At 43.1% G+C, this 22,716-nt stretch overlaps 1 protein-coding gene across 1 annotated transcript in view; it reads left to right on the top strand.

Moving 5' to 3' along the window:
• The first annotated feature begins 2,993 nt into the window (after window positions 1–2,993).
• The window catches only part of TEX2 (testis expressed 2), a 72,867-nt gene continuing 53,144 nt past the window's right edge, over window positions 2,994–22,716 (top strand). Inside the window, exon 1 of the mRNA XM_055003260.1 lies at window positions 2,994–3,140. The gene's annotated coding sequence lies outside the window, so the exon portion shown is untranslated. The remainder of the gene's footprint in view (window positions 3,141–22,716) is intronic.

Below are 22,716 nucleotides of genomic sequence, written 5' to 3'. Positions count from 1 at the left end.
TATTTCTGAGTTATGTGTACAGGTTGCAGGGAATCTCATCCAAAAACAAACCACTTTTATTGGGACCAGCTACAATGACACAGAAGAGTGTATAAAAGAGCAAGAGTCCAGTAGCACCTAGAAGACTAACAAAATTTGTGGTAGGGTAGGAGCGCCAAAAAAGAAGCTAAAGGCCAGAAAACATTCAAAAAGCCAAAAACAGTTACAACTTATTCCCCCTTTTGATCAACTGGAAACTAATTAACTGGGCAGCAGATTTTTTAAAGTTAATTATTTTTAATAATAGTATTTTGAAAAACAGCAGTTGGGGGTACCCATCTTTTAAAAAAAAACCTCTTAGAAGATTGCCTTTTCTAAGATGGCACATACATTCATCAACTAAAAATAAGTTTTAAAATGTTTCTTTGGAAATATTGTGTTATGCATATGAAAACGCATGCCATTATAATTTATTAAGTAATGACTAACCCGCAAACATTGATAGACTTATTATTTAGGTATTAGTTGGTCTCCTTTTGGTATCATATGAGACTCCCAAGATGGCTAACAATAATAAAAAGCAATACTCAACATTAAAACCTCAAACAGGAAAATATCACCATAAAAGTATCTATAGGATGTAATGAAAAAGACGCCTTCCAATACTAGTAAATACTAAACATCCAGAATTTCAAAGTTTAGAAAGAAACGGTTGTGAAATCGAATAGTCAAGTAAGGCGGAAAATGCCCTAGCAGAACTAGGGCTGTAAACTTTTGATCTCCCAGGCAGGACTCCTGTATATTTAATACTTTAATATCATGCATAAATTCAACAGGTGAAGCTTTTTTAACTACAACTACACTCAGTGCCAGGAAATTTCTTGTTAAATTTCTGTATTAAAGGCACATGCCTAGTGGGGGAAAGGTAGCAACCATTTACAAGAAAATCCGTTTTAGATGCAAGTTGAGTCATTATCAGGAACAAACAGAGGTCATGAACTGGCTCCACTTTTGCTTTCTGGATTTTCCTTTGGCAGCCGACACTGGCGTATTTTGTGTCTTTTAACAAAGACAGCCATTTATTGGAGACAGTTCCTGTAACACAATGATGCTCCGTAGGTGGCTCACGGCCTTTTGACACACCACCTGTGGCTATTCCCCAATGTGGTACCTGTTTTCATGTTCCAGAACAGTGAACAAGGCCCTTGCTCGGTAGGACTTGTGGTTGGCAGGCTGCTTCCTCCTTGAAACAGCGGAAGAACAGCTAAGCAGCAAGCCTCCGCGAGGTGCTGGTCTCATACCAGGGACGGAAGCAAAGGGGTCATGGTGGGAGTGAGCGCCAGCACAACAGTCACGGTCTTTAAACCTGGCAGCCTCTGGCTTTCAACTGATTGCAGCTGGGAATGTCACACGCTAGCCCATGGCTTTGAGAAAGGGTTGCTAATCTCCAGGTGGTGGCTGGAGCTTTCCAGAATGAAAACTGAGAAAGCTGCTGTAGCACAGTGGTTGAGAGGTTCGGCTGCGAATCAGCACTCTGCTGGTTCGAATCCCATGACTGCCATGAGCTCAGTAGGTGGCCTTGGGTAAGCCACTCGTCTCAGCCCGAGCTCCCCAGCTGCATTGTGGGGATAACAACTACTTGTTCACCGCTCTGGTTAGGGTACTACTAATTTGTCTAGAAGAGCAGTATATAAGCACAGTTGTTGTTATTGTTTGTTGTTGTTATTATTACCCAAACTCCATCCTCTCTCAGCCCCAGCTCCTGAGCTGTATTGTGGGGATACTAAGAACACTAGCTTGTTCACCGCACTGGATGGGGGCACTAATCTGTCTAGAAGAGCGGTATATGAGTGCTGTTGTTGTTGTTGTTGTTAACAACTGGTTTTCAGGCCACAGAAATCAGCTGTTTTGGAGAGTGGACTTTAGAGCATTTATACTCTGCTGAGGTCCCTTCTCTCACCCCCCCCCCCCCAGCTTCTTCAGGCTCCACACGCAAATCTCCAGAAATTTCCCAATCCAGAGCTGGCAACCCTACTTGGGCTCTCCTCGAAAGCTCTGCCTTCTCATCCCAGACGCATTTTTCTGCTGCAGTTTCCTGCTCAAGTGCTCTGTACATGCTCAGAAGGGCCTTTTGCTGCTGCTTTTGAAAATATCTTCCGAGCAAAATAGTAAAGAGTCCAGCAGCACCTTTAGGACTAACCCACTTTATTGTAGTATAAGCATCTGACGAAAAGAGCTGTGGTTCTCGAAAGCTGATGCATCTGACAAAGAGAGTTGTGGTTCTTGAAAGCTGACGATGCATCTGACGAAGAGAGCTGTGGTTCTTGAAAGCTGAAGCATCTGACGAAGAGAGTTGTGGTTCTTGAAAGCTGACGATGCATCTGACGAAGAGAGCTGTGGTTCTCGAAAGCTGATGCATCTGACAAAGAGAGTTGTGGTTCTTGAAAGCTGACGATGCATCTGACGAAGAGAGCTGTGGTTCTCGAAAGCTGATGTATCTGACAAAGAGAGTTGTGGTTCTTGAAAGCTGACAATGCATCTGACAAAGAGACCTGTGGTTCTTGAAAGCTGACAGTGCTTCTGACGAAGAGAGCTGTGGTTCTCGAAAGCTGGTGCGTCTGACAAAGAGAGCTGCAGATCTCGAAAGCTGACAATGCATCTGACAAAGAGACCTGTGGTTCTTGAAAGCTGAAGCATCTGACGAAGAGAGCTGTGGTTCTCGAAAGCTGACAGTGCTTCTGGCGAAGAGAGCTGTGGTTCTCGAAAGCTTACGCCGCAATAAAGTGGGTTCGTCTTCCAGGTGCTGCTGGACGCTTTTGCAACTCCAGACTAACACGGCGAACTCCTCTGGACTTGAAGCCGCGCTCCCGGTCTCCTTCCCAGCAGGGGCCCGCCCTGGGGAGGGAAAGCGGCCGGGCCGCGTCCTCCTTCCCTGCGCCTTTAACCGGGGCGCGGCCTCCCTCGCAGGCCCAGCCCTCGCCGGGCGGGGCGGCCGCCTCTGTCAGCCGCGGCGGCCGCTTCTCCTCCTCCCCGTTCCCGCCTGGCTCGGACCGGGAGCGGCCGACGGAGGAGCCGGGCAGGGAGAGCGGGCAGCCCCGCAACGGCCTCGGGGCGCGCCGGGCCATGCCGGGCCAGCAGCTGCCGCCGTCGCTGTCGCTGAGGTAAGCCCGGCCGCCCTTCCCTTCCCTTCCCTCCCGGCCGAGGCGAGGCGAGGCAAGGCGGGCAGCCCGGCCGCCCTCCCGCCGCCTCAGAAGGGCTGCCTCCGTCCCTCCCCTCCCCTCCCCTCCTTTCTGGGGCCGACGGGGCCCTTCGGCCTTGGAGGCGGCGGCGCGCCTGGGCCTCGGGCTGCCGTTGCCGAGGGAACCGGGCGGGGGGGGGGCGAGGCAGGCAGGGGAGCCCCTGGGGAGGGAGGGGGCTGCGTGGCGGAGGAGCGGGGCCGGCACCTGTTTGCGGGGAGCGGCAGCGGCGGGGGCCGGGGGCACCCGGGGGGCCGGCCAGAGTTCCCGGGCAGAAGCTTTGGGGAGTCACAGCGCCCTTCTTCAGATCCGAGTCTCCAAAGCTCATACCCTAAACATCTGCAAGAGCGCAGGAGCACCTCGAAGACTCAGGGTGTGAGCTTTTGTGAGCCACAGCCCCCTTCTTCAGGTACCCGTCGAAAAGAGCAAGAGTCCAGGAGCAAATTGAAGGCTAACAAAGTTGGTGGTAGGGTAGAAGCTTTGATGAGTCATAGGTCACTTCTTCAGATCAGTAGAAAAGAGCAAGAGTGCAGCAGCACCTCTAAGACTAACAAAATTTATGGTAAGGTGTGAGCTTTTGTGAGGCACAGCTCACTTCTTCAGATCAAGTAGAAAAGAGCCGGAGTCCAGTGGCGCCTCTTAAGACTCGCAACATTTATGGTAGGGTAGGAGCTTTTGTGATCACAACTCACTTCATATCCGTAGAAAAGAGCAAGAGTCCAGTAGTGGCTCTAAGACTAACAAAATTGGTGGTAGGGTAGGAGCTTTCATGAGCCACAGCTCACTTCTTCAGATACAAACGCTCATACCCTACCACAATTTTTGCTAGTCTTATAGGTGCTACTGGAATCTTACAGATTTTTAGGGTATACGCTTTTGAGAGTTAGAAGATCTGAAGAAGGGAGCTGTGACTCTCAAAATCTTAGACCTGGAAAATCTGGTTGGTTTCCGGGGTGCCCCTGGACTCAAATCCTGCTGTTTTGCTGCAAACTAACATTGATACCTACCTGAAACTGTTTGTGGGGAGTCTCTGGCGCACGGGGAAACAAGTCTCTGATCATGTACAGAGTGCAGCCCGCTCCCTGCTTGGCCACAGTGCTCAGGTCCCACCTTTGAGGGTGTGACTCCAAGCAGGCCTGAGCCCTGGAAGCTTTCTTTTTTAGAACTTAAGGCCTGTTTGGTTTTAGTAATTGGTTGCACATTCCCACGGCATCGCTGCCGTTCTATGAGGCGCCTGTGTGGGGCGAGTGTGTATAGTCCATGCAGGTGGGATGGCAGCGCAGAATCTAGAAAACTGGGTGGCAGGATTTGAGTCTGGTGGCGTTTTAAAGACAACAGGATTTTCAGGATATAAGAGAGTCAACGCTTCAGAAACCTGACCAAGGGAACTTTGACTCTAGAAAGCTCAAACCTGGGAAATCTTGTTGATCTTTATGGTGCCACTGGAGTCAAATCCTGTTATTCTTCTGCACGCCAGCATTGGCTACCTACTAGAAAACTGGGTGTGAACACAGGTCTTAAATGGAGAGGCAAGGGGGGTTATTTATCCCTGCAGCTTTTAAAAAAAATCATGTTCCAGTTCTGGAATATCTGAAGTTGTAACAGAGAAGTTGAAGCTACTTCAGAGCAAAATGTTGTTCTCCCCCCTCTGTAATGACAGCCAGCAAATACATTGGGGATTAAGAGAATACAAGGTTAAAGGGTGCAATTTACAGGGAACGTTGACATCTCTTTCTCCTTAGAAACCAAAGACTGCAGATGGGCTTTTGGTACCTGTGTTTTAACTAGGATTGTATGATGCCTTGGAGAGAAGGATCTATGGAGAAAAAAATGGGAGAGCACTTCAAAGGGGAAGTGGTTTTAGGGAGGTTTGCTTTTGTAGGGTATCTTTTGGGGGGTGAGTGTGTGCTAGGAATTAGTTGCAAGGTAAAGAAAAGGGGTCGAGTCTGACTCAAATCGAAGGAGCACTTTCCCATATGGTATAGATTCTTGGCTTCAAAAGGTCACAATTTATAGGAAGTACATTTTCTGGTGGGTGTCATGAATTCTTCCCGCATTGTTAGGTATAAGAAAGGTGTTAGCAGTAAATTTTTAGGGTGGGAGGATTTTGTTTGATACTTGTCTCTGTGGCTGAAATTTACATATATTTAACCTAGTAGGTTCAGCCACAGGAAAGAAGCTGTAGTGGGAGGGGGGTGTTTTCATTCTCTGTGTCTCTGTCAATAACTGGTGATTTTTTCCCAGAGGAGTTAGCTATGTTAGTCTGTAGATGCAAAAGAGTAGAGTCCAGTAGCCCATTTAAGACTAAGTAACTGTATTGTAGCATAAGCTTTCAAGAACCACAGCTCTCTTCGTCAGATGCATCTGACAAAGAGAGCTGTGGTTCTCGAAAGCTTATTCTACAATAAAATTGGTTAGTCTTAAAGGTGCTACTGGACTCTTCGGTGATTTTTTAGTGTCTTTGTGAACCACAGCTGAATCTAGACAATGTGTGAGCATTACTACATGAGGGGGAGGTTTTGAGAACGGCCTTAGGCCATTCTCACATTTATGGACACTGTTGTGTTTGGGTTTTGCAGCTGGATTGGATTTTGATCTGTTCTGATAGTTCATCTGGTGGCATTATTTCTGACTTGTCCTCATGTAATAAGATCAAAGTTCATAGTTAAAAAGACTTAAGATGACTGAGTTAGGAAGAACTTGGTTGCTATCTCTTTCTCTTCATCCTTCAGAACTCTTCAAATTGGTAATAGCAATGCTTTTTAAAAACCAAAATTGTTTTTCCTCTTTTGAGGACTCTTAATCGTTCCTTCTACTGAAATTTCAAATTGTGTTTTCTGGCTTCAGGGCAAACCTTTAACCAAGTTGCTGCATTTCTTACAGGAATTACTTGAGCCATACGACTTGTTTTGTACATACAAAAGATAAATAATGATCACTTTTCATATAAAATGCTGCCAATAATTATTGAATTTAGATTTTTATAGAGAGAAAAAAAGACTTCATACCCAGTTCTTGTAAACATTCTCATATAGATCATGCTGACTGCTTACCCATACCTTTCTAGTATTTGTTATGAATAATCCAACTAATTCTGTGTTTCTTTCTTCCTGCAATTGAGATTCTGTCAAAGTAAAACCACGGTGTGTGCTTTATACCACCGTTCCTTAAAATTCTACCCCTATATTTTCATTTCACCTCAAAGGCTACTTATTACAGGTGATGGCTACATCTACTTAGACATTTCTCCGTTGTTATCGCAAGCTCTTGCTTGTAGCATAAAGTTGGATTGGGCTGATAAATGTTACATGCTCTATCTTACAGTGGCAGGAACCGCACACATAGCCCTCCCTGGAGGGATATCCGAATGCTGTTTCTCAAGTGGCAGTTGGCCACTAATCAAGCATGTATTTATGAGCAGGCTCATGTTTAATCCAGGAACCACCAGCACCGATTCCAACAATGACACACCAGACCAGTTGGCTTGGCACCCACAGCCAGATCTCTGCCCAAGCAGTCACTGGCCAGTGGGGTGGAAGAAGGCCCATACTTGCTCACGTCTCAGCTAAGCCCAGGGCAAATCCCTGAGAAGTTGGGGGGGGGGGCTTGGCTTGCTTCAAGTGTGTCTCCAAGTATACCCCTCATCATTCCCTGCCCATTTTGTACGCTAGCCTACCAACATCTTAATAGATAGACGTGGCATTTGGGGGGGGGCACCTGGACTGCAAAAGAGGGTTGTATTCAGGGCTGATTTCGAGGGGGAACGTGCCGGAACACAGTTCCGGCAGTTCCCCAAAGAAGTCACGTGTCAGGTGGCCCTGTCCACCTGACTCTCGGCCATTTTGGGCCCGTTTCATCCTGGATTGGGGCCGAAACAGCCCAGATCGGGCCTCTTGACAGATGGTGGATCACTCTTCTGTGCAGCAGCAGCCGGATCCTGACCATTTTGGGCCTCTTTTTGGCCTTTTTCAGCCCCGTTTTGCCATTTTGGGACCAATTTCGGTCCTGAATGGCCAGGATTAGGTCCGAAAGAGGCAGGATAGGTGATGTCAGGGGGTGTGGCATATGCAAATCAGTTGTGCTAATGACACATTTCCGGTGATGTCAAGGGGAGTGGCATATGCTAATGAGTTATGCTAATGAGTTCCTCCCACTCTTTTTCTATTAAACGACCATTGGTTGTATCTGTGTGTAAAGTGCTGTCAAGTTTGCAGAAGACTTAGAGCACCTCTGTAAGATTTTCAAGGCAAAGAGACGAAGAGGTCATTTGCCATTGCCTGCCTCTGCAGGCCATGTCCTGGACTTCCTCGGTGGGCTGCCATCCACGTACAAACCAGAGCTGTCCCTGTTTAGCGTCTGAGATCTGATGAGATTGGGCTAACCTGGGCTATCACGGTTGTCTATAACTGGCTCAATCACAAGATTACCGAAATTTAGTAGCTAAGGATTATCGCTTGAATTCAAAGTAGCTCCCATGGTGTTTTACTTGCCATGGTAACTGTATGAACAAGAATTTTTAAATGGTGTTTTTTTTATTATGAAATTATTATGGTTCTCTTTGTCTGCAAAACTTTTCCGAGAAATAAAAGGATGGCAGAGCAAATAGAATTGGTGCAGGAGAAATTCTACAAGTTTGAGGTTGCGTGTAAAGTTTTGGGTTTGCAAGGAAGCAAAAGGAAATGCGGTGAGCTTCTGTCAATACCCCTGACCTTATTTCTTTAAGTTTGGATATCAGTGCTTCAGTGGGATTAAGTTTATGTGGGGTTACAGAGCACTATCACAGTCTTTCCAAAGGAATTATTGGACAATTGGTTAAAAACTGTGAAATATGGCTATTATTTTAAAATGTTTGTGTCCCTAATTGTTGCTAGAGATACCAACGATACCAATGATACGCAAGTTCCTGTGGGTGGTTTTGTTACATGGAGTTTGTAAAGTGATTTTAATGGCTTTCGGGGTCAATTATTGTAATATGTGATGAGCAACCTTTCAGGATTGTTCCTGCTTTTATGCATGTTTAAAAGGATTGCAAAAAGTGTCTTAACTCCTTGAAATGATGAAGCATAATAAATGGATAGTGCAATCTTGTTGGAAGTTTATTCCACAGAATTTAATGGCACTTATTCCATAGTAAGTGTCTATAGTATTTCTGTCTGAATCAAGTCTCAGAATTAAGGGCTTGTTCACTCACTTCTTCTCTTCTTGAGACCTTCAGGAACCAAGATTCTGATATTAAAAATGTTCTGGGAGTAGCGTGGAAATTGGATGGAGGACCCTCCCATGAGGAAATCGCAACACATCGTCTTAAGTTTTCTTCCCTGCATGGCCACCCTAAGCACTTTTGTGAACTTGTTTGGAAGACTAATCTAGGTCGTTCGGATCCAGAATGTAACATTGCGAAATCAGTTCTGAGCAGTCTAAATAAATTAGTATTGTTCTGTGTTCACTTTAAGGGTTTTTTCAGCATTGCTCTTTATTTCTGGACCTTTGAGTGGATTACTTTTTACCCAGCCACATTAACTATTTTAGGATAGGGAGACGAGGAGAGAATGGGCGTGCCTGCAATATGTAATATGGAAGAAACTGAGTGAAATGGAGACCAGAAACAAAGCCACTGAAATGAAGCTCAACATTTGTACCACTGGGCTGTTAAAGGTGTATGGTGCCTGTAAATGGTCTGGTCCTATACTAGTTGAAGTATATGTGAAAATCTGGATTCCCTGCAAATAACAATATGGACTGTCCATTATATTTTAATCCTGCCCTTCCTCTAAAGAGCGCTAGATATGATTCTCTCTATTATTATTTTATCATAATAGCACTTTTAGGTACATTAAGCTGAGAGAGGCAGTGACTGTCACCTCACCAGTAAAGCTTCATGCCTGGTTCTGAAGGCCGTTCTCCCCCTCCCGCTAAATGCTAATCAGGCAGTCTTAGCCGCTGCACCATATTGGTTCTGGGGCTGTGGATTATAAGGCAACCAGCTGAGGCATAGCAGCAGGGGTAGCAATTGAGGACTGAGGTTGGGAGATGTGTGATTTGAACCTTCCTAGCTTTGATTAGGATCAGGGTCACACAGGGAGAGGAGAGTGGATTGCATCTTTCTGCCCCTCGGTTCCCTTCAGTTTGATTATCATGTTGTGTAGCTTGCTTGTTTCAATAAGGTTGCATGGCGTCTCTCTGCCTACAAATATAGATGTATAGCTTCACTCAATTGCTTCCAGACTCTTGATTGATGTTGGGGGGTTGGGGGGGGGTTGAGATTGACTCCTCCATAAAGGAATAAAAAACGCTATAGATTTATTTCCGACTGAATTAATTGTAGTGAAACAATCTCACGTTGCTAATATGATCCCTTTGTACGGCCAGTAATTGGGGGATTTCATAGACACATGATTTATGCTAACTTGTTGTCTGAACAGCGTACTAATTCCTCCTTCCCCAATCTGTTCCCTTAACGATGGCATTAAATTGACAAAAGGAATCTGTGCGGCTTCAGAAATGCCGGCTTTCAGTCTGCTGGCAATGATTTGATGCGTTTCTGAAAATGTTACTGTTCTAGCAACTGAAGCTTCGAGCTCCGTCTCCAGAAGCAGCGGATCAGAAAGGTCTGTACTTAGCTGGCAGCTGGAATCAGCGTCTTTTAAAACTGTAGTTGCTATGTGAGAGGATCGTAGTTTTGTATGCCGAAACTCATGAGATATTTCTTGATGTGTCTGGCCTAGTCTTGAGACAGCCATCCTGTCCAATAGGCAAGCTCTGGAGAGTTAATGAAGTAGGAGTGGGCATTCAGCAGGCGTAGCTTGTCCTAATCGTGTGGCCTGGGTTTGAAAGGATAACTGACATACTGAGAGGTGGAGTGACCTTTTGATTGCAAAACAGTAGAGTCCAGTAGCGCCTTTAAGACTAACCAACTTTATTATAGCGTAAGCTTTCGAGAACCACAGCTCTCTTCATCAGATGCAACTTTATTACAGCATAAGCTTTCGAGAACCACAGCTCTCTGCATCGGATGCTACATCAGACTCTTTACTGTTTTGAAATTACAAACTAACACAGCTAACTCCTCTGGATCTAATGCAATTGATCTTCTGGAGCATACTGATGCTGTCTAGGCATTGATCATTCAAAATACCATTCTACCCTACTCCACCCTTGAATGGAGAGGAACTGAAGTGCCCAATGTTTATTCCCGAACAATTTGTTCTTTCCTTACTTGGAAGGAAAACAGCTCAAATCCCAAAGGGGTAGTTTACACAAGTAAAATAAGCATTCCAGCAGTTTGTAAGTGGCTGAAACCAAATAACAAAGGCATTTTAACTATATGAAATTTGGTCTTAGCAGAATATCTCTTCTGCTCTGTAGAGTACATTCATATTTCAGAGATTTCTTGTTTTTCTCTATGCCAGTACAGAATGTGACAGCTGCAGGAAATGCCTTGTTGATGTGGGTTACCCATAGCTGGTGATATTGTGTGCACCTGCCTGTGTGCCGCTGCATATCGCTCTAGGTCAAGGCTTGGATCCAGTGGCGCATTTCTGTAGCTGGCAGGATACCCATCTGTGGAGCATGACTTCTTTCCCTTTTGCTGCAGCCCCACCCACCCCCATCGTTCCTAGGGAACAGAGGGGAGCATTTGGGGCTTTCAGTAAAAGGGGGGAGGCAAGAAAGTTGCTTTCTATGGATGGAAATCCTTCCATCCATGGAAACGCCTGTACACAGCCTATGGGTTGGCGGTGTAGCACATCAGAAGCTCGGACCTGTGCAGATCAATGGGTGCATGCAAGTCCATACTACTGCCGTTGAGAATAAGCACAGATGAAACCTCTTGCCTAACTGCCACATCCAAAATCTAGTTGTGAAAATAGCTACTTAGGCAGTTTCAGTGTACAATCAGTACGTTCCTTTTGTTGCTTCTGCTCGTGTTTCAGCGTCTGTGTGGGTTGGACATGTTCTGTAGTCGCATTACTCCGCGGCAAAAACAGGAGTACTATCCAAAAGACGCTATAAAATAATTTGTTTTCTGGGAATGTCTCAGTGCATGTCTAACTTCACTGCTCTTTTCCCAAGATTATCCTCCTTTGTGAACAGTTTCAGAAGCGAGCAGGTTCTTTTACACTCCTATACATTAATATTTTAAACAACTAATAACAGCCAAGCTTAGTTCTCTGTTGTGTTTGTAGAAAATTAGACACAGGCCCAAACTAGCGTGGAACCCCACTGAATAGATGGGAATGCCTTTCCCCTAAATTTGCCTGTCACCTCGCATGCTGTCTGTCTGGCGCCAGCTAAAGGCAGTTTTATTTCCCCGGGCCTTTGTTTGACTGTTGTCCCGTCCAGCCTTATTGATTTTATTGGCTATGTTGTTGGTTTTATCTTCCCCTACCTGTAGCTATTTCTTGGGGCTGGCATGTCTTTGCTGCTTGGTGTGTGTGTGTGTGTAGTATTTATTTATTTATTTTATTCGACTTACACCCTGTCCTTCCTCCAAAAGGGCCCAGGGCAGCTTCCAACAAATATATTATGAAAATACAATAAAATAATATTATGAATAGCATAAAAACCAATATTAATACACAATTATACCAACAGCATAAAAATCCAGGCGCCACCAAACAAATCTGGCCACAGGCACCGTAACCAATAACGAGTTTATTGGTCGGTTGTTTTAGATATATTTTTATTATTTTGTTGTGATTGTACTTGTTTGATTTAGTTTTAGGTTCCATTATCTGGAACTGTTGTAAACTTCCTTGAGCAGGTGTTTTGGACAAGTGGCTAAGAAGTTACCTAAATAATAAATGATCCTTCTTATTCCAAGCCATTGAGTGGATACAGTGCTTGGTAGGACCAACGTTTCTGCCCATTTTGTAAAACTTCATGTTATAGTAATTCTCCAAGGAACAGTCATTGTTTTAACCTATTCCAGCTGTCTGTGCATTTTGCTATTGCTTGAATATCTGAACAGTAACTACGCTGAATTCATTTGATCATTGAATTGTGAATTCTAGTGCTCTGCTGAACCTGTTGTAATTCTGAGGCCGTTCAAGATGGTCTTGGTTCAAACATGAAGTGGGACTGTCTTTTAGCTATCAAACCACCAAACTCTGGCAAAGCAACTCCCCTATTGCAAAATAATTGTCATTGCCAAAATTAAGCTTGATGCAGAGATGGATTGGCTCTGTTTTAAATATCAGGTGAGTAACTTGTGCTCTTTCCTCTTTGATCTTATTCACAAGTGTAGGGAGGGTTTTTTTTTAACATCTTGGCTGGGATATAAAGAACGACTTAAGTATGTCTAAGAGCTTGGGCACGGAGAAATTTTCAGCTTAATAGCACTGACGCTTATGTCAAATCACAAAGCTACCTTCACGTTCAAAACCAGCATTGGAAAGGCTGCGCTCCTGAAACCAACCTTGGAAGTTTTTGGTGAAGGCCCTGCTCCGTATATTCTCACCTTGAGAGGTGAGGTTCGCAGGTGACCTCCTGACTGTGGAATGCCCTTCCCAATGCAGTTCATCTTGTGTCCAGCTTTAGACATCACATGAAAACTCTTGTTTTTCCAGGCATTTGGTTGATTTGTATGTGATTGGTTCCGATTGGTCATTTTTGTAAATCTGCCCTCCTTCTTGTGTTTTACTTCACTTTTATCTCTGCTTCTTCCAAAATTCTGCGACGGTGTTTTTGGTTGATATCTTTTGCTGCTGGCTTGATTCATGTCTTCTTTATATATTATGCTGATGGAAACTGCCTGCGGAGCTATGGGTAAGAATTTTGGGGGATAACTTTTTTTTTTTTTAAGTTCATAATTAACAGGTAATTTATTTATCTAAATCATGGTCTAGGTAGTAACCTGGCAGTATTTCTGCACGGAGATGGGAATAAACATTTAGAAACTTCTAAGCAGGCTAATTGGAAGCAGTGTCCTTTTAGGGCAACATTGCTATGTTCTTGGGATAGTGCCAAATTAAGCAGGTGATATTTAATAGGTAATCCTAAAGCGAAATCTTCTGTTTTGCAAGCTGTACCGTTTTACAGTGCACGATTACCCTTAAATCCACAACTTTATTGAAGAAAAGATACGTGAGATAATAACAAATACCGAGTACTCTTGACTTCCTCAGTTTGATGACTTGAGTTTCTGCGTGTGGCGTTTTTTAAAATAACTGCAGTTGCGCAACATTGCCCAATGGAGGCTGCTAATGAAAACACCAAGAAGATGCTGTGCTATTATTTTAATAAAGTGTTTATTGAATATGTGTCTCATTGGACACTCCTGGCTAATTTTTCTTGCCTAATAACTTATACTTGGTGTAGAAATGTCACTATGGACAAATTCTACCAGGAATCAAAGTCTGTTTAGCTACAGTGCGGGCCTTACATTACATTACATAGTTATTCTTGGCACAAAATGCCCTCCAAAAGATCACTCAACTCGCCACCCCCACCCCCATTATTTGTAGGGTGACCAGTGCTGTAGTCATTTCTTTCTGCTTTACTTGGTCTAAGCATCAGCTATTTAGGAAGACGAAAGGAACTATTGCCATGGTGTGAGAAAGAAAAGGCAAAAAGACACTCATGGATGACTGGATATTTAGGGTTAGTGTGGCCCACAGATTATAGTATCTGCTCCAAATTACCTGAAATAGATTTATTTACATTTCATATATGTAATTAACATATATCCAATTTTCATCTAAAAAGTTCACCGTAAGAGTCCTTCAAAGAGATTCTCCTTCAACTTTGTCTCAGCTGCTAGTTTATCTCCTTTCTCATACTTGAAACTAGGATTATCTTGAGATAGTATTGGTGGGAAAGTATTAAAAACCTAATAGGATATTTCTTCATCAAATTTTTTTGGTAACTGGTTGCAACAATAGTGTTTGACGTTGTGTCTTGTTAATTTTAATGACACATTACTAAAAAAAATATTCTAGTGTTGTGTTTGTCTTGGCAGTTGGAGGGGTCACTGACTAGTTGCTTGATTTATTATGTCATTCAGAGAAGTCTCGGCCAGTGTGGTGAGTTGTTCTTTGGGCTGTAATTCATACATGTTGTTCTCTACCCATGTTACAGCCTGTCACTTGGAATGGACCTTGCCTCTTCGGCAAAGTCGGTGTGAAACTGAACCGGTTCCAACTGAACTGGTTGGAGTTGCAAGGCAGCTGCTCCTTCTGTGCTCTCCCGCCTTTCTCTTAATTAAGTTCCACCCTTTAAAATTAAAAAAAAAATTACCACCATACTCCTTGCGTGCAGGGATACACAGGTTGGTTTTACAGCACATTTAATTAAGAACTTGTAGACTTGGCAGTGCAACAGAACTTAAAGGTTTAAACTTTATGGCTGGCTGCCCAAATGTATAATAGGGTGGGAATCTAGGACAACCATTTGATGATACAGCTGTCTGAAATTATCTGTAGATTTCTTGGATAGCTTAAAGCATACACTGATACTCAGCCGCTCTTTCTTGTGGTACTACTTGCTTTTACAGCAACGCTTGTACGTACGCGTGGCATTCGATAGAGAGCCTGTTAAAAGTGTGTGCTCCTTTAACTGGCCTCAATCTGGGTTTTGTTAGCAAGAAAGTCTGGATCAACAAGCTAAGGGCCCATTGCTTCAGCATTCTGTCTGCTCCAGTGGCTAGCCAGATGCCTCTGGGACCTGGAGTCTACAGTCTGTCTGTTGTCTTTTGACTCAACACTCCGGTTCTCCTTAGCTTAGCCATCGTATCTAATAGCTGCCTGATGGATTTCACCCCCCCCCCCTATGAATTTGATCAATTCTCTTTTAAGTCAATTGAAACCAGTGGCCATCACACCTCTGGTGATGTTAAGATTTTTTAAGATTATTATATGTTGTGGGAAATAGTCAGTTTCAGCAATTTTGACAGAAATTGGAAGAGGGAATAGATCCAGAGGAGTTAGCCATGTTAGTCTGTAGTTGCAAAATAGTAGAGTCCAGCAGCACCTTAAAGATTAACCAACTTGTAGCACAAGCTTTCGAGAACCACAGCTCTCTTTGCCAGATGCATCTGACGAAGAGAGCTGTGGTTCTCGAAAGCTTATGCTACAATAAAGTGGGTTAGTCTTAAAAGGTGCTACTGGATTCTTTATTGTTTTGGAAGAGGGAAGAAATAAAAGTGGTGTTTGAGCCCATCCTGCCTCTTGTTTCTTTCTTTTCCTGTGTCTGCCATGTGTAATGTTGTATTTTATTCACAGTATTGCTTTTTCCCCAATGACATAATGTGTATATTGGGTATCACTTGACCAGAGAAAGGTGCCAGCAGGCACAAGCTTGAATGGTTTTCATTGTGTTGGAGAATCAGCAGACACAATCTGAGAGACTTTGGTGCGTAACCAGGGATTTTGTTTACAAAATGGACTTAAAGGTCCAAGGCAACTCTTAGCTTGGTGCAGTCAAACAGAAAAACTCTATCCTGAATTGGCCGTATCTCCTCCTGCGTCCTTTAGATGAGAACAGCAGCTGGCTAGTCCTGAAGCAGTATTTATCTTGATGAATTGGAGTGCTGCAAAGCATCCGTAAAGCTGCCATAAATGGCACTGTGCTGCAAAACATAGTAAGATAGAAAACAGCTTTTGCAATTCTGAAGCAAATTAGTTTCATTGGAAGTTTGATTTTTTTTTTGCTCGTTTCCCCTCCTGCTGCAGAGCTCTAGTTGCTCCCCCTATGCTGTTTCCAGGGGGTCCCGTGTGTCTCATTTTAGGAGGCGTTTGAGGCTGCAGGGAGAAGCGAGAAATGTCTGCACCACTAAAAGAAATCCCTTTAGCCTTTGGAAATATTTCATAGAATCCAAGCCAGTATTTAAACATTGTATGACTTGCCACTTTTCCCCCTCACTTCTGTACCTGATGGGATAATTTTTTCCCATCATTGCGGTATTCCAAATCATAATATTAACATTAGCTTTCAGAGAGACGGGGGATCTCTTCCACTCTGGTGTCAAGCATAATTTTCTGGCAGTTAATAAAACAACATTTTAAAGCCTGTATTCTGAAGAAGATGTTCTTATTTTGAGAGGCATCTCTAACCAACAAATGAATAAAATCTTGATGCAATGAAGACTTTGGATAAATGAAGACAAAACTACTAGGTAGTTTATCTTCAGTGTAATTTAATGTTCGGTGAGACATGTTACCGTATCTAACACTAACTATTCTGATGAGGCATTGATCAAGCATCCACACTGGTTAAACTGCAGCTGGGATAATGGCTTTTTCTTGTGAACTGCACAGGTCCATTAATCTCCCCAAACTCATTTGTTCAAGTCATGTAGCAATAAAATCTCCAGCCAAAGAGTATTCAGATAAACTTTAGTCATTTGTGGCAGGGAGCTCTGCATCTCCAAACTAATTCATCAAATGGTTGTTGTGGGTTTTCCGGGCTGTATTGCCGTGGTCTTGGCATTGTAGTTCCTGACGTTTCGCCAGCAGCTGTGGCTGGCATCTTCAGAGATGTAGCACCAAAAGATAGAGGTCTCTCAGTGTCAACTGAGTGACACTGAGAGATCTATATCTTTTGGTGCTACACCTCTGAAGATGCCAGCCACAGCTGCTGGCGAAACGTCAGGAACTACAATGCCAAGACCACGGCAATACAGCCCGGAAAACCCACAACAACCATCGTTCTCCGGCCGTGAAAGCCTTCGACAATACATTAATTCATCAAAATTTGGAATATTGTATATTAGGCGAAGGGTGCCTTAATTCTTTCAAGTTCTGTCCCCAGGGGAGAGTGTTTATTGCTATACTGTATTTTCTGTTTGTTCTTGCTGTTCTTTCTTCCCTCTGCAAGGGAGGACTTCGATTTTTAAGGTTACTTGAATTTTGTACTTTACAAATGTCTTGTAAAGATAATTTACTGTTTGCAAAAAGCCACAGGTAGCTGTCAGTGTAGAAAATTACTTCCGCCCATGAACAGATAACTTGTGAATGCGATGATAATACTCTGAGAATTTTGTGCAATGTATCTGGTGTTTCTTTGTCTGATTCAGACCTCCCCACCTCCAAACTCAGGTTCAGATGCCTTTCGAATGCTCATTCTTTTACCTGTTCTCTGTGTGCATCTTCCCCTTTTTGGCCCTTCATCTGTATATGCTGCTCTTACATGACATTGAGTACCTTGTTAGTTCTTGCCCCCTTTTACCTGATGTATATAAACTAATTATTGCCATGTGAACAAAACGCCTTCAACATGGATAAAGGGGAAGCCATTTTGTAATACCATTATGTGGGTTGTTTCATGCACACAGACCAAAAGTATGAAAGATGTCTTTTAACGAATGGCATCCTAACACACCTACATAGCGGCGAGCAACTGCATTACTTCGTACAGGAGATAGTCAGCTTCTGTAATTCCGGAAACTGGAATGCATGTTGTAGGGGTGCCACTCAGTTAAAAGAAATCTTAATAAGTTAATTGATTGCTTTAGTAGGGGTGTGGAAAAAAGAAATCTAAACTCCCCTCTGTCTGGAGATCAGGGGGTGGGGCCACCAGCCATGTGACCATTTTCGCCAAGGGTAATTTAAACTTTTACAAACTCCCTCCTTGTTCCAGCTGACCCAAAGTGACGTCATTGTGCGGTCCTGGGAGCGTGCGCACACTTTGCACGTGCGCACGTGGTACCAGGGGCACCACCTCCCACCAAGAGTTGCCCCCTGTGTTGGCAACCCACCGAGTTCCACCACCTCTTTTCCCAGAAAAAAAAGCCCTGTTTAAAATAAGGGCAGCCTCCCTGTGGCAGCCACAAGGAAGCTGCCACTTAGTTTGGCCCTAAGTCGCCCCCTCATTTTAAAAAAAAAAACCTTTTAACTTTATTTAATTCTAAACAGCATACAACCTGCACTCGAACATATATACAATTCATGGAAATATGATACACTGAATATCATAGATGATATAAAAGAATTAAACATTACATCTTAAGCGCTGTCATATATTATAAGTAAACAACAAATAAATAAAGTCTAGTCAGATAAAATTATTATTTGAAGATTGATATTGGGTGAAGGTTAGATATTTGATGTGGTATGTTTTGTTTGTATCTAAAGTTCTGAGCTTAAGAATGTTTGATATATTGCGTTTTTAAAGGATGCGAGTCATTACTAGAGAAAATCTATAAATGGATACCGTTTTCCTAAGAAGTTGGACTGCTTGGGAAAGTTTTCTGCCTGACTGAAGTTTGTCAGTATTTTCTCCATTATCAGGCGGTCCCCTTCCTTACTTAACCAGGTGTTTCGGTTATTGAGATTTCCATCTTGATGCTGTCGCCGTCTTAGCTGCTACTAAAAGGGATGCGACCAAGTCTCGTCTTTTTTGTGGTATCAAGTGTTTACGCCATAGGACTAAGAAAATAAGCTCAGGTTTAAGAGGTATTTTATAGTTTGTTATTAAGGGAATATGGCGTAGTACTTTTTTCCAAAATTCCTCTATGTAGGCGCATTGCCACCAACAGTGAACAAATGTGCCTACTTTTGCCAATTTTTTCCCAGCGTAGTGGAGATTTGATTGAAGATATTCAGGACAGATTTTGGCTCCCACATCTTGTTTCAAATTTAGTTAGCTCACTGGAGTCTAGATAAAATTATACGAGGAAGAAACTTTTAAATTCTTCCTGTCCCCGACTGATATTTGGGAGGAAAACAGCCCAATTGCTATCATTTTACTGCGCAACAGTCATCATGCATAGTAGACGGTTACTAATGGTATGGGTTTTTTGTTGCGCAAATTGCTTTATCTGATTGTGCCATTAATATTTCATGCTCTCTTTTGTGTGGCACTAGAATTATTGTCTGGCTTGCTGCAAATAATGTTATTTTCTCCCTTTATTAAGCTAATCGTAGCTTTATTTTTCCTTAGCTGTTTAGTTAACATGTGAACACCTTTTTTTAAAAAAAGGAATACCCTAGAATAACGGGTATAAAATATTCACAGAGATTACAAGCTCAGTTGTGTAGGCATTTGTAAATTAGACATTTGATATGCATCTCATTTAAAAGTAATGACTTGTAGTATAAGGTTAACAGAAGATGTTAACTACAGTATACTGTTTCCTAAATGTGATAATCAAACAGTGCGATCCTAAGCAGAGTTACTCCAGTCTAACCCCGTTGATTTCAATGGCCGTAGACTGGAGTAACTCTTCTTAGGATTGCACTGAAAGAGTTCGAAGTGGGACTTTTACCCAGTTAATGAAATTGCAGTTTGACTCATACAAATAATTATTACATTTGCAAATGAATAAAAATAGTTTTTTAAAACAAAACAAATGTATTCTCTTTTTTTAATAGTGTACTCTTGTGTTGCAGCCGGTATAACTGTAAAGGAGGCATTTCCTCCTGCGAAAGAAATAGGGATGCCTTTAGAAGGCGCTTATCACCTGCTGTTTTTATAAACAATTGTAGAAATTAAAAAATCTGCTGCTGGTTAACTAGGCCATGCTTTTACTTAATAAGTTTTATCCAGTTGGATTTTTTTTCAAGTAAAAGTTGCAACTCTAGTACTTGGTTTCAGATGTTGAAGGCATTATGCCAGAATTAAGGTTTTTTTAAAACATTTGACTGTCCTGCAGTTGTGCCTGACCAGCCTAATTTCAAAATGGTTTTACCAGAAATTCCAGTGGTTTCCACAATCACTATTAATATGTAATTATCATTTAAGATACTGTAAGTAGATAGTGTTTTAAAACGGTTTCAGCCTTGCTCCCAAGGATAAAGTATACCACCACCTCTGCTCTAACGCACAGCAGAAATATTCCTTATCCAGAAATTGAGGCAGACATAGCTTCCATGGGTTTATCAGTGGTTATGGGTGAGTCAAATGTTAACTGAATGGTTGAGAGACACTCATTGCTGTGTAATGACTGTTATGCAATTGGTGCGTGAGGAGCTGGAAGCACTTTAGACTCCTTGTGTGTGTGTGTGTGCTGTGTCGTCAAGTCGCCTCCGACCTTTGGCAACTCTGTGAATGAAAGACCTCCCAAACATCCTCTCATTAACAGACTTGCTCAGATCCTGCAACCTGGAGGACGCGGCTTCTTTTATTGATTCAAGCCATCTCGGTTTAGGCCTTTCTCTTTTCCTACTGCTTTCCACTTTTCCTAGCATTAGCTTCCTGGAATCTCAGCTAACCCTTTGTATCTATACTGGAAGGTAACTACGCTAGATGGGGACAAGTGAAAACTTCCCAAGACCTAACAGCATCGATACCCATTTTATTGAAAGCCAGGATGCAAATAAATCATGTTGTCATGCTATCTTCAGAAACCATATAATGCCCTGTTCTAATTCTTTGCCTATCTAGGAGTTCAGTTGAGGCTGGAAACTATTCGAAGAAATCACAAATAAGCAACATTGCATTACATATGAGCATTGCATTGCATATGAGAGGAAAGAGCAACAGAGGAATGAAAAGAAATTTTGGTTCATGCCTATCTCTACTGTTAGGGTTGCCAGCTCCAACTTGGGAAATTCCTGGAGATCTGGGGGGTGAAACCTGGAGAAAGTGGGGTTTGGGGGGGGGAAAGGACCTTGACATGGCGTAATTCCATAGAGTCCACCCCCCAAAGTCTCCATTTTCTCCAGGTGAACTGATCTCTGTGGCCTGGAGACCAGTTGTAATTCTGGGAGATCTCCAGCCAACAACCCTATCTACTGTAGAGCCATAGTTTTCCATTTTAATTTGGGGCTGGATATTTCTGGCCTGTTTCTCAGAGCGTCTAAGTGTTAGGTAATGCAACCTTGTGAACAGAGGACACTCATCAATTGCTGTTTCTTTATCTCCTAGATTAACTTTAATATCAAGGTTCAGGAGATGAGTCTGGAAGCAGTTAAATTGGGAGGGAGGACGAGATGGCGTATTAGATAATGCTAAGGTAAATAACAAATGGCTAAAGATTTAGTTAGCCCTGTAATTCTGTGTGGGAGGGAAATCATGCGTTGCCCCTTGGCTGGTCGTGTTCTGGGACTGATCTTGGGGTGTTTCATTTTGTGTGCAATAGGGCAGTGAGACCGGTTGTCTTCTTTTTCCGATGCATGCCTTTTGCCTCAGTTTGCCGTAAGCCAATGGCATGTGGGCTCTGGCCTGAAGTCTCTTTTAATGGCACCGGGCTAGTTTCTCCTCCTGGCACAGCTGTAGCAGCCAACTGGCTTTGCAGAGGTTTCATTTCATTATGTTAGGGAGAGGCGAGTGTAGCTGTTGGAAGGTGGTCCAAAATGGCTGTGCTTTTCTGGCACTGACGTCTTTTAGCAATAGGGATTTCTGATAGTACATAAAGCAAGTGGAAGAGAATTGGATCCCACCCTAAGGTGCCCTTACCACTTTTGGGTCCCCTGGGCAATTCTGTCCCTCCATTGACCTCAGAAGAATCCTGTCTGTTGCCGAAGCCCGATTTTCACACTGCTAAATTGCTAGCCCTTGTGCCAGATGTGAAGCTGTTGCCTCTATCGCCCTTCTTGGAGCAGGGCTGTGTTCTGGGATGATTGGCCAGCTCCTGGGTGAATCATGAAGTTACGCTTTGGAGCCATTTTAAAGAGTAAATAACTATGTTGTGGTGGAGAGTGCCCTCAAGTCATAGCTGACTTATGGAGAACCCCCCCCCCCTTGTGGGGTTTTCATGGCAAGAGACTAACAGAGGTGGTTGGCCATTGCCTGTCTCTGCAACCCTGGTCTTCGTTGCAGGTCTCCAATTACTAACCGAGGCTGACCTTGCTTAACTTCTGATCTGACAAGATCTGGCTCACCTGGGCTATCCAGATATGGGCAAATATCTATGAAAACTCTGTTAATGTTTCTTGAAGCGCTGACAATTATCAGATAACCATGCCTAATGCTCCAGAGGGAAAAAGTGGAGGACAGTCCACCTGGAACATGGGTAGAAGGGGCGAAGAAGAAGTAGTAATTTTGAAGTTGCTCTCGTAGCTTTTGAGGAGCTAAGGCTAGGGGAACGGAGATCACATAGTCTGGAGGCAGTTGATTCAAGTATACAGCCTAAAATACAGTTAAAGGAGCTCTGCTTTGAGCAAATAAATTAATATCCTACAGTTAAGGTACAAAGAACACTTCACTTAACGCAGCAATGTTCTTTCTGTTGAATATGCATGCTAAAACTTTTCCAGCATTGATTCTTTTGTTCCTTAAAACTATAGCAACTAATTACAAGAGTATTGGTTTCGGCCTCAATACCTATCTACAGCGCTCTCTCTCTCTCTCTCTCTCTCTCTCTCTCTCTCTCTCACACACACACACACACACACACACACACACACACACACACACACACACACAAATAATTAGTGCTTTGTGTAGATGCTAAATTATACTGCATGCAGATTTATATGCTATAGCAAGAATTGTCTAAATGGTTGTCCCGTGCCACTAGGGGGGAAAAAATCATGCAATTTAACCGCTTTGTTTTTCTGTGTCAAAAGAATGAACCTTTATTTTCTTCAGTTTTCATGTCTACTCCAAACATCTTTTCTCATAT

The sequence above is a fragment of the Eublepharis macularius genome, chromosome 19 (genome assembly GCF_028583425.1).
Source record: "Eublepharis macularius isolate TG4126 chromosome 19, MPM_Emac_v1.0, whole genome shotgun sequence".
Classification (NCBI taxonomy): Eukaryota; Metazoa; Chordata; class Lepidosauria; order Squamata; family Eublepharidae; genus Eublepharis; species Eublepharis macularius.
The sequence above is the reverse complement of the archived record's forward strand: the minus strand, read 5'-3'. Positions and strand labels throughout refer to the sequence as shown.